Source organism: Cyprinodon variegatus, unplaced genomic scaffold, assembly GCF_000732505.1.
Source record: "Cyprinodon variegatus isolate N-32 unplaced genomic scaffold, C_variegatus-1.0 Scaffold308, whole genome shotgun sequence".
Classification (NCBI taxonomy): domain Eukaryota; kingdom Metazoa; phylum Chordata; class Actinopteri; order Cyprinodontiformes; family Cyprinodontidae; genus Cyprinodon; species Cyprinodon variegatus.
This window is the reverse complement of record NW_015150761.1, coordinates 882012-897625: the sequence shown is the minus strand read 5'-3', so window position 1 is coordinate 897625 and position 15614 is coordinate 882012.

Below are 15614 nucleotides of genomic sequence, written 5' to 3'. Positions count from 1 at the left end.
ATATATTCTCATTTAACTGAATGTTAGGGCAGATAATCTTTTTGCTACCCATTGGTCACGTAACTTCTTCATCTTTGTTATTAGTCATCATTGTTGGGTAGTGACAGCAAATGGCGACAGCGGGCCACTGTGACAGCAAATCCTATAATGCTTTGCGAGGAGAAATCTCTGTGCAAAGCATTCTTGGATATATCTGCCTCTTCTGAGGCTTTTATTTCTTTTCATACACTTCATATACACTTTATTTCTTACGATCCTCTGCCATTTTCAAAAGACTCTCATGAGAAAGGTTAGCTTCAATGACTGAAACTCTAGCTCACCACAGATATACGCCAAAAAGGGCACATGGGAAGAAAAAGATAGGTAACTGGGGGACATGCACGTAGGACAGCCTTACGTTAACATATCAACAGAATGAAAAATTACAATTAGGAGGACCGCTTATTTAGATTGTCCACCCGGAAATAAAAGATCGTCCTCTAAACCTTTAAAGCAGAATAAAGTTGTTTGGAAAAAAGTGAGGAAATATTCTGTTCTTGTATTTCTATTTTTTTCTATTAGCTTTGCACATCTAAAGAGACTGTATTTTAGTCCATTCTTTATTACTTAACCTTATAGTCACAACATAGAGCTCCATACCACATATTCTCAGTATCTTTGGAGTTAAAACCCCTTCAGTTGTTGCTCTGGCTCTATGTTTTATACTGCTGAAACAGCTTCAACAATCTCAGGACTTAAGCAGCCTGTAATTTTATTTAACCACTATATCCGGAACTATATAGTGGTTATGGCACTTTTGATGAGTGTCAGAATGTCTAGCGGATGAAAAAGTAGTGCACAATGCACCTTTAAAACTATTCATCATCCATGGTCAATAGATGAGCAGATGATGCTTTGCGAGGAGAGCTCTGCTCGCAAAGCGGCCTTGCTCTCCTTGTCACAGCGGCCCGCTGTCGCCTATGGCTGTTGCTACCAGACAGCGATAACATATAACAAAGATGGCGCAGGCACCATGCGGGGAAGCAGAGTTACGTGACCGACGGGGGAGCGAAAAGTAGTGAACAACTGTCTGAATGGTAAAGTAACGGAGTATGCTATAAAGTCCACTATATAGTCCCCGCTATATATAGTGATTAAGCGATTTAGGCATTCGGACACAGTATGGGAGTGTGGTTTGATCCTGCGCTTAAATTCTACCTACAAATTTACAAATGGTGACTAAGATTATCTTGTACCTTTGAAAAAAATGCACATATTAGGCTAATTTTCTCCTTCAAAATTGCAGAGTCTTATTCATGCCATTATGTCCTCATGCACTGATAACTAATGCTGTCATAATCTTGGCGCTGATGGTTTGGTTTTTTCCTTTGCTCCTTGCTCCTCTGTCTAATTTTTTCTGCGGCCGATTATCGCCGATCATTTCCACCTGGTTCCTCTACTATTTAGGTTGTGTGTTTGCCTCCCATCAATGCCAGGTTATTTGAGTGTTTTGGTGAGACGTTTCCTAGCAATCTTTTATCTGTCTGTTTTCCTGATTTTGACTAGTTTCTGCCCTGAGGATCTCAAGTTTTGCCTTGCCCGTTTGCTGTTTGTCGTATCTGATTCTACCGGCTCCTGAACCTGGAACTGTCTTCTGACTTCAGCCTTGGATTTCCCTTCTGGACTCTGTTGCTGCTCGGCATCGGCTGGCGTCCACTGCGCTCACTCTGTAGGAACTCTGGGGGCGTCGCCCGCCGCAACTGCGTTCAAACCTCCCTCCTGGATTCTGCAGTGTTCTCCTCGAACGGACTGAACTTTGAATCATGTCAGTGACTTAGCTCCAAGTCGTATTCAGCTCCACATCCAGTCACTGACCTGTATTCTCCTATCTCTGCAGAGATCCGCGCACCTGTTAGTAAATAAACGCTTTGAACTTTCCCACTGCATGTCTCGCCTTGAATTCTGGGTCCAACATTCTGAGATCATTACAAATGCCCCTTTCTCTGAGCTACCAAGGAAACATTTTTGAGGTTTGCAGATGGTTCTGAATGTGCCTGATAGTCTTTTGATGAGACTTGAGAGACAAGTTAAACCCCATGCTCTCATCCCATCACCGGCTGCCTTGTTATGTTTGAACTGAGTTCAAGATCCTGTTGCTCACCTACAAGGCTTTAAAAGGTCTGGTGCCCTCTTACCTGTCAGACCTTGAGCACGTATATATCCCACAGAAAAACTGGGAGTGTGCCTTGTCTTTTCATGCCCCTTTCCTGTGGAACAACCTTTGTCTTCATATCAGACTGGCAGATTCCTTAACTCCCTCTCCTTTTCATCTTTTATTTTAACGTTTAACTAATTTTTTAAAAATATCACAGTAAATGTTGCAGTGTTAAAGTAACCCTCCCAGAGTACATTTGGTCCCACTCTGAATTAGTGTGGGACCAAATGTACTCTGAAAGTGTTACTTTAACACTCAAGTGTTAACTGCAGCATTTACTGTGTAATTTTAAACGCTTTAAATAAAGTGCTTTATAAATAATGCAATCATTATAATTATAATAAAATATGAAACAAGAAAAGGACAGAAGAGCATGGACCTCTGCTAAGCAGCAAGGTTTGCCGCCTTTTGTGACTGACAGCCATTGCTCAAACTCACACATGTGCCTTGGCATGAGGCACACATCTGATTAAAATTTCATCAAAATCCATACAAAACATTTTCACTTATTTGGAAGCTCACCAAAAAAAAGGTTTTTTTGCAGACAGATCAAGGTTTAGCAGGTAAAAATTTGTTGCAAAAGTAACCATTAATTACTTTAGTTTAAAGTGGCTATGCAATGTTGAACCAAACTAAGTTCACAAGTCTACTATTATGAATTATTATATTACAGATGTGAAAAATATAAATGTAAAAGAAAAACCTAAGCTTTGTTTTAGAATGTTTTGGTAAGGATGCCATGTTGCATTACCTCAAAAGGAGACTTAACCGGGTTGGTCCATGATTTAGCTAGCAATTGTATACATCAGATATACTGGTTATACCTCACAACCCCACAGAACACCAGTTCTGGAGGATATGTAAAACAGAGGACTTTTAAGTCTGGTGAGCTATTTAATTAAACCATGTTATTTTGGTCGACCATTTAATTTCCTCTATAAAGGCCAGTCGTTTCAGTTTCATTCATAGAAATCGGCAGAAGAAACTTCAGCAGGTATAATTCCTGCTCATAAAGAAAGTGTTCCAGGCACATTCATAAATTCTCATGATCTTGGCACCATCTACTGGGTTTTACTCCTTTTTCTCTTATCTGCTTTGTTCCACCCTGCGCTGTTTAACTCTCATCAGATCCACCTGTTCTGCTGCTATTTATGCCTCCGGTCTCCAGCCATTTGTGCCAGATTATTCAAGCTCTTAGCGAGACTAATTCTAGCACTCCTGTAGTATCATGTTCTGCCTGTTTCTGGCCTTTCTCTGCCCCAGGACTTCTGAGTTTTGGCTGCCTGTTTCCTCTGTTTGCCTGTCCTGTGTTTCTGGGCTGTTACCTGGATTCCATATGCTGTCAACCTCTGACCTGTCTTCTGACCATGGCTTGGATTAACACTCCTTCTGGAAAACACTCCTGCTTCTGGGCACAGACTGAACTTTGACAGTTTCCAGTGAGCCCACCACAGCAGACGAGCAGCCACACGCAACTTTGTTTAAACACCTTTTAAATATATCACTGTCTGTCCCGCCTGAATTCTGGGTCCTAGTTTCTGAGCCTCCTGACATAAATATGTGAATATAATAGCTGTACATTATCATAAGCCCATTGATGTTTTAGCATTTCAAATTTGTCATTATTCTTTTTTTCTCAAATTCAAAAAATGTTGCTTTTTTTTATATAACTTGAAAAATGTAAATCATTTTTACTTTTTGCTATACAACTGTCATACACTGTTTTACTGATAAATGCTGTGATATACATCATAATATAGCCTATGCTTCTACATTTACAAATAAAAATTGTACTTGAACACACTTTTAACACTTTCCTTTTAAAAGCCAGAGTTATGTTTTATTATCAAATGATCAAAATGCTCCATATTTTATGCGTCCAAAACAGCAGTCAGTTTAGTTGCACTGTTCACCTCTCAAAACATAAATAAGCACAACAAAATCACAAAATAGTAGTTTAAAAGTAAAAACAGCTGTTTATTTCAGCCGCTTAAGAAAACTTCACTAATCTCAATGATAGTATCTGGGAAACCTGAAATGATGTATGTTGACATGCTATCAAATCTAGTTGTTAAGTTATATTTAAAACGATAAACTGTCGCTAAAGTAACCCGTTTCTTTAGTCCAGAAAGGAGAGACCTAACTTTGTGTGCCTGAAAGGTAACCAAGCTTGTTATGGACAGAGACCAAATTAACGTTCTTTCATACTTTCATACGATGTTTGTCTCAGAACCTCTTCTTGTCTCCTCTCTCTTCCATTTCCTGCAGCACATTTATCTCCTTCTGTTCTAACCCACCGCGTTCGCTCTTTCCCACCTCCAGTTATCAGTGAGAGTGGGTGTGGGAGGAAGAGTCCTCAGCTACAGCAGCCATGTGTTCGCTCTGAAAACCTTATCACTAATTCAGAAAGATCAAAGGTTATCCACCAGAGGCTCATTTATTACAATGACACCCTCTGTCAGCAGCAGAATGTCAGGCGGCCAGGCAGAGCTGGAGAAGGGGTGGGGGTGATGTCTGTCATTGTCAAGTAGCTTCAACCTTTCACTCAAACCAGCACAATATGACAACGTTTGTTTGCAGTGAACCCCCAGTGGCTTAGAACAAACCAACTTTCTCAACTAGATAAAAAAAAAAAATATTAATTTACTTAGTGTTATAATGTTATAAAAAATTTAAATATCATTAGAGGGGAAGGGTATATCATTGCAGCCATGGCTATATATATATAAAAGTATGCATATATATACACATTTAAAAATATTAAAAGACACGCACAAAAAATTATACCTACAAAATCTCTAACTATACTATACAATAAAAATATGCAAAACTGTGTATTAAGCATAAATAAATTACTCTAAATTGCACAAGTGAAATAAAATGGGGCAACTTGTGTCTTATTTATGCTCCTATATTTCTACAAAATATAGGAGCATATAAAATGCAGGGACCTTTACTGCAAAAATATGTAAACATCTGTTCCACTAAATGTGGTAATAAATATTACAGATTGAATAGTAAACTGGCCCCGGATATGTTTATTTGGTTTATTGAGTGCAGTGCTTGTTATTGAGTCCAATAGCAGCAGCCAGAAGCAGCTGGAGAGGACACTTCTATGTGCATTTGAATGGAAAATCCAGAAGCAAATATTCAGTTATATTAACATTAGACCTTTGCAATCTAAGAACAGTTTACATTTTCATGGTCTTCTCCTATAGCTGTGGAATTTAAATGTAAAACTACTTTGTCCTGAGTCTAGATTTCCACAGGTTTGTTTATTTTAAACAAGTCATATCTATTGTTGATAGTTGGAAAGTTGCAAGAATAGGTGTGGTAGGGGTGGTCCATTAGTTAAGGGCACATGTATGAAATAGTAACTGAATGGTACTTCAATGGCATTGGAAGGGTTAAGTGACAGTAAGGCACACACTCTGCTTTGTTTAAAAAAATAAATAAATATAAAAAATATAACCACGGCTGTCTGGGGGACAGTGATTCGCCTACATGTTATGAATGCTGGCATACCATAAATGATAAATTATGAACAGTTTAGATTGTGCCTTCAAGTTGTTTGCCCATAGGAAGACGTTATTTGGATATAACTTCAGAACAGCTCCAAATGACACAAAACTCATATGGGTGAGTAGAACATGATGTAATAACGTAAAATCAAGGGCCCAATGTGAAAGAAAAAAATGGCATTCCCCTTTAAGATAGTACTATAAAGGTATAGAAGGAAATAGGTTCAAGGAACCAAAAAGTTTTGGTTTTTATGCCACGATATTTTAGAAGAAATTTATTTTGTCTTATGTCTTCAGTAAAGAGGCCATAACAGGGGCCAGAACCACTTTGACAAGGGAACTGGCCCCTGTTGCTCTTAGTATCTAAGGGGTTTTGCTGTTTTTCCTGTCACAGAGAGGGTTTTTGCTGGTCGCTGGGCCAACCTGTGTTGCTGCACACCTGAGAACATTTCTCAATCAGGATGACAAGCGTGGATATGAGGAGGTGAAGGATCATCTCTTTGTCGGTTGATTACCCCTGGTATTCCAGCCAAAGACCTAAACCAGGAATATCTTCATTGTTGAAATGTGTCTTCTTGTGAATATCTTTTAATGTGGACTCTTATTGTTCTAGACAACCTGTGAACTTTAATCCATCTCCAATCTTCATGGAAAAGGTCTTACCTATGTGAGCACTTCTCAGTCTTCATCACCTGTCTGCTCGCTCTCCAGCAAGACATCTCTTCAAGTACCAACCGACTCAGATCTCACTATCATTCTCCTGGACCTCTGGAGTACAGTCCACAAAGCAGGCTGAATAAAACCCTTACATATCCATGCTACCTCCTCTTCAACCCTCACGTAAGCAAATCAATCAGTCATCAGTTGTCATCAACTAACTCCTTCCTGATCAGCCTCTTTTCTCCCCTCAGACCAACCAGTTCAACTGACTTCCTTCAGTTCTCTGCTTCAAGATTATTGTTTCTATTTGTAAATAAAACATTAAAACTGACTGATTCTCCATGTGGCTCTGCATGAGGGTCAAAAATCTACAAACTCACATGACAGTTAAAAAATGAAAAATGAAAACCATCACCCAGAGCCTACAGATCAACCTAAATATGAAATAAAATATCCAGTTCTTTTAGATATTTAAATATTGGTAGATTCACAACAAAAAATATTTAAAATTTTAATCAGTTTCCAGAGTCTTCCATGTTATTCAGGACTGTGTAGCAACCATGAAGTCAATTGTTTTGTGTGAAGGGTTTTAAAAACCAACTGTGGTATTGATTAAAGCTTTTCAGCATCTGAATAGCAACTAAAGAGCTTTTGAGTGGGAAAGTGGCTCGAACCAGCTGAGTCTGCAGCTGCAGAGTAAGACGGCAGCAAACTCTCTGTGTCCATTACAACTCTGCTGCTGCTTCTGCTGAGTGTATGGATTAAGGGTGATACTCTGAACACAGCCAAACTGGAATGAAGTCAACCGTGAAATTTCCCAGTCTCCAGGGCAGTGATCTTCACCTGCTTTTCAAATGACGTGACAGCTTTTATCATTAAAGACAGCCATCCAGGGCTAGAGGTAAGATTTAAAGAAATGAGAAGAATTTATCCACTGCAATGTCAGTCATTCCAAGTCTCACAACACTTACCCAAGGGAATGCAAGCTAAAGATGAACTGGACTTAATAACTAACAGTTTGAAATATTGACACTTTAGCTTCACTGGGCTCCTTTTCTGTCATTTCATTATCCAGAAGATTAACCTAATAATTCCATTTGCTGCCTGAATCACCTTTAAATGGCAAGTTGGGCATTTCTTCCATAACTCTAATCGGTTCTTCAAGGGTGCTTTCGCATTTATGGAGATGATAATTTCTCACTTGACTTTTGACTTGTGTAATTTACATTTAGGTAGAATATTTTTTCCGGCCTTTGTGTTAATTTAAAGGGCAAATTTCTCTCAGATCAAAAACAGGAATTCAAAAACAGAAATTCAAAATACATCAATAGCAGGCTACCTTTTTACTCATTTAATTTGTGAGTAATAAAATCATTCAGAGCCATATTTATTTAAATCTGAAAAACTCACACGAAGAGAAAAGACAATTAGAGGAAATGTATTTATACAATTACTTTGTCTTTGGCACTCAGACCTCTGAATGTTGATAGATATGCGTGAACAGGAGTAAAGAATAGGGCTGTTTCCCCCCCAGGCCTGAAACTGCTGGTGGAGTGGAGATAAAGTTGGTCAGTCTGTAGACTGCTGGTTAGTGAGACAGTATATTGAATTTTATGGGGAGATCAAGTGGATTGTGTGATATGATACTAGAGCTTCACTCAGGGATCTGAAAGATGAAAGTCCAGCTTGGATAACACAGGTTGAGAGAACCTATCCATGATGAGCAAGCATGAAGCGACAGTTGAGAGGAAAAACTTCCCGTTAGGAAGAAACCTCTGGCAGAACCAGGCTCAACACGGTGGTCTTCTGCCAGAACGGTTGAAATGAGACGCAGAATGCAGTAAGAGTCCGGGAGGAATCAAACCCTGATGAAGATTTAGATACAATGGTGGATTAGGGAGTGGAGGTGGGTGGAAACGGGGTCATCTGAATGAAGTCAGACAGCGCAACCACTGCCTGCGCACTAGGAGCAGGCAATTTGCGGATCGGAGGCCTTTTGAGATGAACTTTGGATGCCGATTGGCTTTTGTGGAGGTGTGGTTCAAAGCTGATTGGCTGTGTCCTAGGTGGATGTAGGCGAGCAATCGGTTTCTTCAGTTGAAGTTCTGCCATAACAAAGACAGCCCTGCCTTATACAGTCAAATAAAAAATAAAAAATATCCCATGAAATATTTATTCTTTTGCTAAAAAAAAATTCCCATTTATATTTCTAATCACATTCACTTAGATGATGGCTGCATCATGCTTGTTCATTTTCTTTACAAGAGAGACTGGTGAACTAACTGAATAAACAGCAATATAGGACTTAAATTAAATGCAAACAATAAAAGCATAGAATAGATATCACAAAATTAAAATAAGAAATACAAAAGTCTGTAATAAAAATCACATCACAGGCTAAGATAAAAATCTCATGTGGTGTCAAAAGCCACGGCAAAGAGATGAGTTTTATGAAGGAATTTTAAATCAGACAGAGAGATAGAATCTTTGATACACAATGGAAGGTTGTTCCAGATTTTTGAATTGAGTGAATGGGAGGCTGCATGAAGGGTCAGCAGCTCAGAAAGATAAGGCAGAGCATGACCATGAAAAGACTTTAACAAAGTTAAAAGAACTTTAGATTAATCCTAAAATGCTCAGGGAGCAATTGTACTGAGGCTAAAATACGGTAATGTGTTCATATTACGAGTGATAACAGACGTGCCGCAGTGTTTTGCACTTGCAGAAGCTGAAGAATGTTGGAGTCACTAACCCCAAGATCAGAGATGGGAAGTAAAGAAGTACAAATACTTCGTTACTGTACTCAAGTAGATTTTTCTGATATTTTTACTTTACTTTACTACTTATTTTTATGGTGACTTTTTACGTCTACTCCTTACATTTTTACACAAATATCTGTACTTTCTACTCCTTACATATATATTATTTTTATATCATTATTTTTCACGTCATCAATACCAAATTCAATCTAATTGGATGGGAATCTACGTTGCATTTGACGCACCACTACAAGATGAATCGACAGATTCGGCGGTATTCATTGGCGGCAAATCATTGCAGCTTGGTGGCGGTGGCGTTAGCATAGTAGCATGGACGACGAGATGATTGAAAATGAACACAACGGAGATCTAGTCCTATTGGCAGACATCCATTTAAAATATAGGCAACGGCATGAAAAAAGTGGTTTCTACTTTTACTTTTATACTTTAAGTAAATTTACAAGCCTGTACTTTGTTACTTTTACTTGAGTAAAGAAGTTTAATCAGTACTTCCACTTTTACCAGAGTATTTTTTAACACAAGTATCTGTACTTTTACTCAAGTACAGAAAGTGAGTACTTTTGCCATCTCCGCCCAAGATAAAGTGTGTTACACTAATCCAGCTACAAATACTAAAGCAACATCTCAAGACATCAGTACTGAAGTTAGCCCTTTGACAAATATGGCTCCTCCAAATGAGAATCACCATAATCATAAGGCTAGATTACGTTGCCCAGCAGTGAATGTATTTAAGTGGCCGTCACAAAGCCCTACACTCAGTCCTATAAAAAACATGTACATGAATATGGGGATTTACAAACCTGGCTAAGGATCATAAAAGCTTTGTTCAGAAGAATGGGACAATTCTATAAACTATTGCAATGAGCTTAAACAAATATTTGCCCCAAGACATACATTTTAAAACATAATTCTACCAAAGACATGTACACACAATTTCGTTCTGTATGCACTCTGTGCATACAAAATGACAAATAAAGAAGTCTAAGTCTAAGTCACTTATAAACTAGCAGAAATTCTTATAGAAAAGGCTCAAGCATTAAGCAAAATAGAAGTAACTGTGTGGAAAGATGATTTGTATCAATGACCTTCTCATTCAGGAGGAGCAAATTCTGCAAAGTCATGAAAGTCATGCTGATGCAATCCTCTGGGTTTCTCTACAGAGAAAACTTTTATCGAATCTGTTTGTCTGATTTGACTGAGCTGTCTCTGTAAGGTGCTTTAAGATTAAGTGGCATTGTTGGGTTATGTCAATGTGACTGGATGAATGTGAAGTCATTCTGTCTACTGGTCAGATGGGTGTTTGCCTCCCCCACTCTACCTACTACAGATCCTAGGCCCCAGGTATGACCAAGGTATGCCTCCTGTTACTGACATTTCTATAGGTGTGGGGTTGGGTACTTTAGAGGGCCCTGTCTCATTCTTGGTTGCTGCCAGGCCAGGCCTTGGCCTCCAAGCCCTGTGGGGTCCCCACAGGAGGGTGGTACATCCTCAGACCCCAGGTCCACCTTGGGCGTGACTGACCACCGGTGACTGAGCACTTTTGGGGTTTGGCCTCTCGGGGGTCCCCTCTTTTTCTATCCAGGGTCCTGTAGGGTGAGTCTGGGGTTGCCCACACTATTAAGCATATTTTCCTTTTGAAAAAGCTTTGGAAATCCTTTACAAATGAGCCACCACAGGAGTTTGGTTCCACTAGTTCATGAATGCACACTAATACTAAATACTAAATTCAAGCTAGAGATATGTACCAACCTGAAAAATATTTTGTAATCACCATAGGTTTGACCTTTGACACACATGGATATCTAAGGGATAGCTGCTGCTCTTGACAATTTTTTTTATGTTTACTTTGGGTGTGTGTTGTCCTCTTCTTGCTGTTATGCTCTCTGCTTGGTGTTTCTCTAATCTTATACAGGTGTAAAAGCAAACTTTAACAAGTTACTGTATATCTTCTGTGTTGCCTGTTTTTGCTGGTTAATTTTATTTTTTATTTTTATGCACTCTTTCCTGTCTATCTCTTTCTCTCTCCCCTTAGTCCCCTCTTTCCTTCCCCTTGTCCGTTGTATACAATTTTATTCCCTAAATAATTTTCATCAAAGATTAATATTCAAGTACCTTATGGCAACATCCATAATGGTCTGTTAGTGAAACCAAAGCTGTTAGGTTATCATCTAGCTCTGGGAAATCTATTCCAAGAACTGGCAAAATGGACACAGAAAAAAAAACTGGCACTATATAAACTGAATTGAAAATTACATTTGATGTTTGACAAGAATAAAAGTGTATGTAAACATCGGGTTTCAGCTGCATTTAATGGGCTCTAAAATAAAACAAGCGTTACATTCGTTTCTGTCTAAACATTATGAATTCAATTAAAGGTTTTTCTTTTTGTTGTTTTTGGCTCCAGTCTGGTGTGTAAACCTGACAGTAAGAGACCACTGTATAACCGATGCAGAAGCATGTTTTTTACCCCGTGTTTGCAATCAAATCACTCTTTCAAAGCCCCCAAGAAATGTCAATAGTGAACCTTATTGGATAGTCACCTCCAGATCTAAAATTGACCCTGAACTCATGTAAGTGGTTGTCTGCTCATTGCTTCTCCGGGAACTAAACTGTGTGGTACACTGAATACAGATGCTTTGGGCTTTTATTGTGCTCTTCGTAAGTGAAGCCTTGTTTCTTGTTGTTTTTGTTTTTTCTTGTTTTTATAGTTATAGTATTAGCCTCTGTGTGGTTTGAAGTGTCTTTCTGTGGTATTTGAAACGGGCAGTCTCATTTTCCATTAGTAGTACAGTTATTTTTTTTTCTTTCAGTAACACCAAGGGGTTTTACTCATTTAACTGTTATCTGTTTACAGCCTGTGAGCAGCTATTACAATAATCCACTAATAATTATAGAAAAGAGGTTTGAACGTATTGCATATGGTAGACCCCCACAAACAATTTCATAACCTCTAATAACATTTCACTACAATTTTTAGGCCCTGGTTGTTCCCTTGCTGCTGAAACTGCACTGTTTGTTGCTTTAGCTTATTCAAGACCACCTTTAATTTGATTTTATAACAGGCCTACGTTGTTTGCTTTGGGTTGTGCAATATCAGTGCAAATAATACTAAAGTAAATGAGTGGAAATAAATGTGGGGATGGAAACAATTCTCTGATTGAGTGGAGCTTATTGTCTCAAAGCTTACTTGAAAATCATAAGACGAAATGTTCAGAAAGCCTGTTTTCTAGTGTTAAACCCAAAATTGTTTGTAATGTTTTATATGTGCAAAGCTCTTCTGTTGGGCAGATATTACTTTGCTTTTATTTAGAAATACATCTTCTCAAAGCTTTAAGAGCTCAATGCATTACACTTTATCGTGTTGAAGAGCTATACACAAAGATTTCAAAAATCTCTATCAAATAAACAATGACACAATTTTACAAAAGTGCAGCTATTCCTTGTGCCCATGTATAGATACTTAGCTACTGCATTGTATGAATCTCTTTTTCTGAATGGATATTCGAATCCCTTACAATTGATTTGTGAGTTTGCAAGCTTGCCTGAGACATTCAGATACACTTTAGAGATTGCTTTCAGGTACTTTTTTCTTAGGTACCTCACACTGAAGGGGTTATTCCCTCATGCCCATCGATCACTCAGGGAAGGAGAGTAAGTACAAAGGCTTGAGTTTTTCCAGAATACAATATTACCATTGCCTGCTGCTGGCTGATCATTACTAAAACATATTTTCCTACTGACAACTGACTGAAACACAGTGACTTTCACAAATACTAAAGGTTTCTCTATATTTATTCAGACTGCAACCATGTGGCTTTTCAGGAGACATATTTCCATTCAATTCAGTTTATTTAGTTATACAGTGGCAATTCAAAACATATGTCATCTCAAGGCACTTTACAGATCAATCAACCAGGTCATACAAAGGAAAACCAGCTGATTGCATGTACTCATTGACACGACAGCAATCTCTCACGCGTTCATGTAGGATCAGTGTAGGGGTAAACTACCTTTTAACGGGAAAAACCCCCATCAGAACCAGTGTGCCGACTAGGGTTCGGCATGAAATGCTGCGTAACATCCTGCTTATTATGAACTTGCTTTATATATGAAATGAACTACTGAGGAAATAAAGTTTTCAACCACTTTCTAATCTCAGATTTTCTCATTTACATGATTTCAAGACAACAAAACAATTTGCTTCACTGATAATCAGCAAGGATATATCTAAAAGTCAGCCCCATATTTGTAAACTACATTTTCCAGCCTTGTGAAGTAAATACATCAGCATTGGATCTAAGCTGATACAGTTTTTTTTTTTTTCTTAAGAAAGAGATTTAAGCTCAATAAGTAAATTTTTTTGTTGTGGAACTCCATGCATTGTACACTGTTATTGGAATCTCCTTTGCTAGATAAACTTAAGTCTTAATAGATCTCCACAGCAAAGACCAAAATGTAATTTAAAGTAACCAGCATCAAAGCAGTGTTATTGAACCAAAAATCAAACAAACCTTCTGACGGTGTGGAAAGCAGAAATTGTAAATGATCCTTGTTTCCTGATTAAATTTAAGTCAGCTGCTAGAAACCAGATTAAATCGAGTGTAACCTAGAGGAAAATATTAAATGGGGATAATGGAAGTAAATGCAGCCACCGAATATTCTTTAGTGTCTATATTATACAGTATCCTCTATTTCTTTCCTCAAAGATAATGTCACAATATTTGATATTATCATTTTAATAAATCTTAATAATGAATAGCTGCTGTCAGTTCTTTCTAGTACTCCACTTAAGATGGATGTTAAGGATAAGCTGAGTCATTTCACATTCTGCTTCTCCACTCCATGGGCTGACAGGGCATTTACCATGAAATAACATCAAACTATGTGTTCAGACTCTGTGTTTATAGGAGTTTTAGAGCCTTAACTGTCTGAAGAGTTTTAATCTAGAGAGGGCAGGTGAAAAAGACCAGAGCCCAAAGGAATAGCACTCTGATGCTGACCCAATTTGTGTGTTTAAATATCAGTCCACCTTGCATAAATCAGTAGCCTCCTTGTTGATAACAACTTTTTACAGTATATTCACCCTACAACATGTCCAATAGGTCGACATGGTTGTCCTGTGGGGTCAGTTGGACATTAATGTTTCCGAGTGTTTCCGTGACTGGCAATTGATAATGTGCTCTCAGAACTGATTGGATACTTCATCCCTTTGGAAACATGCACAAAATCATAAATTCTAATGAAATAAAACCCGTTAGTAGAAAATAATAACCATAAAAGGAACATCAATATTTTTTTACTTCGCCACACAGTTTTTAATAGACAAAAATACATCAGCTGCATTCAACCTAAGGTGAAGAGTATTTTAGTGATGTAAAACACAACATCAATAGATTATTTCACTGAAGTCTGTGATATGTTGGTTATTTTTGCTCTATACCAACTAGCACAATAGTTTGTTTGCTGCATTTTTTTAGTGCTGCAATGCAGCTACTGTTATAAATGTAAATCTTACAGCATACTTGCAGCAAGGATGCCGAGGCGTCCTTCCTACAGTTAAAACAAATCTGAATATCTTTTTAGATATGTGTTTGCTTCAGCACACCTGAGTCAAACTAACAGGTCATTAACATTCTGGAGAACTTGATTGCATACTGAGTAGGTAATTTAGCCATTAGATTCAGGTGTGTTGAAGCAGAGACACGTCTAACGAGTGCAGGAAAGGGGGCTTGAATTGAAGATCCCTGTTAAAGATGATTTGTCAGTTTGGCTCAGTAGGCTACACATTCAAAGGGAAGACTTGACAAAACAGATCTCCTGAAGCCAAACATCAATACCCTTCACAGGAAGGGTAAGCCACAAAAGGTCATGGCTCAAGAACAGAAGCTGGTTCTTTACTGAGTTTCTTATTAAAGAAAAGTCATAAAAAGTTGAGTGGAAGAAAAAAGTGTGGTGGGAGTTTTGAGTGAACATTTTGAAACACGGGTGCAAAGTCGATGACACATTTCAAGCAACTGTAAAAATGAATGCTGCAAGTCAATCACTTGATGCAGTTGGCTGGGTTTCCTGAGTTAGAAAACTTTTTGACCAATCTGTCTGTATGACTGAACTAAACCAAGCCCCCAAGGATGTTGAGATGACAAGAGATATAGGCTCTGTTCGAAAACCTAGGACGTGTCCTCCAAGGACGCGGTCTACCTAGACTGGATCCTTCGAAGTCCTTGAAAATAAGGAGAACAGAAGAGTTTAGGCTGTGAATTCGACCAGGTCTACCCTTCGGCGGGTTTTACCGCCGTATGCTCTGTTGCTTAGCAACCGTAAACGTTGACACACAAAGCAGGAAAAGAATGAATACAGAAGTTTTCAAAAGTGTTTGTTTACTTCTTTTTTATTGTGAAGTGAACAAAGACTACACTCACAAGAATCCAGAGTGAATAAATGTTCCAACCAGCGGGAGCA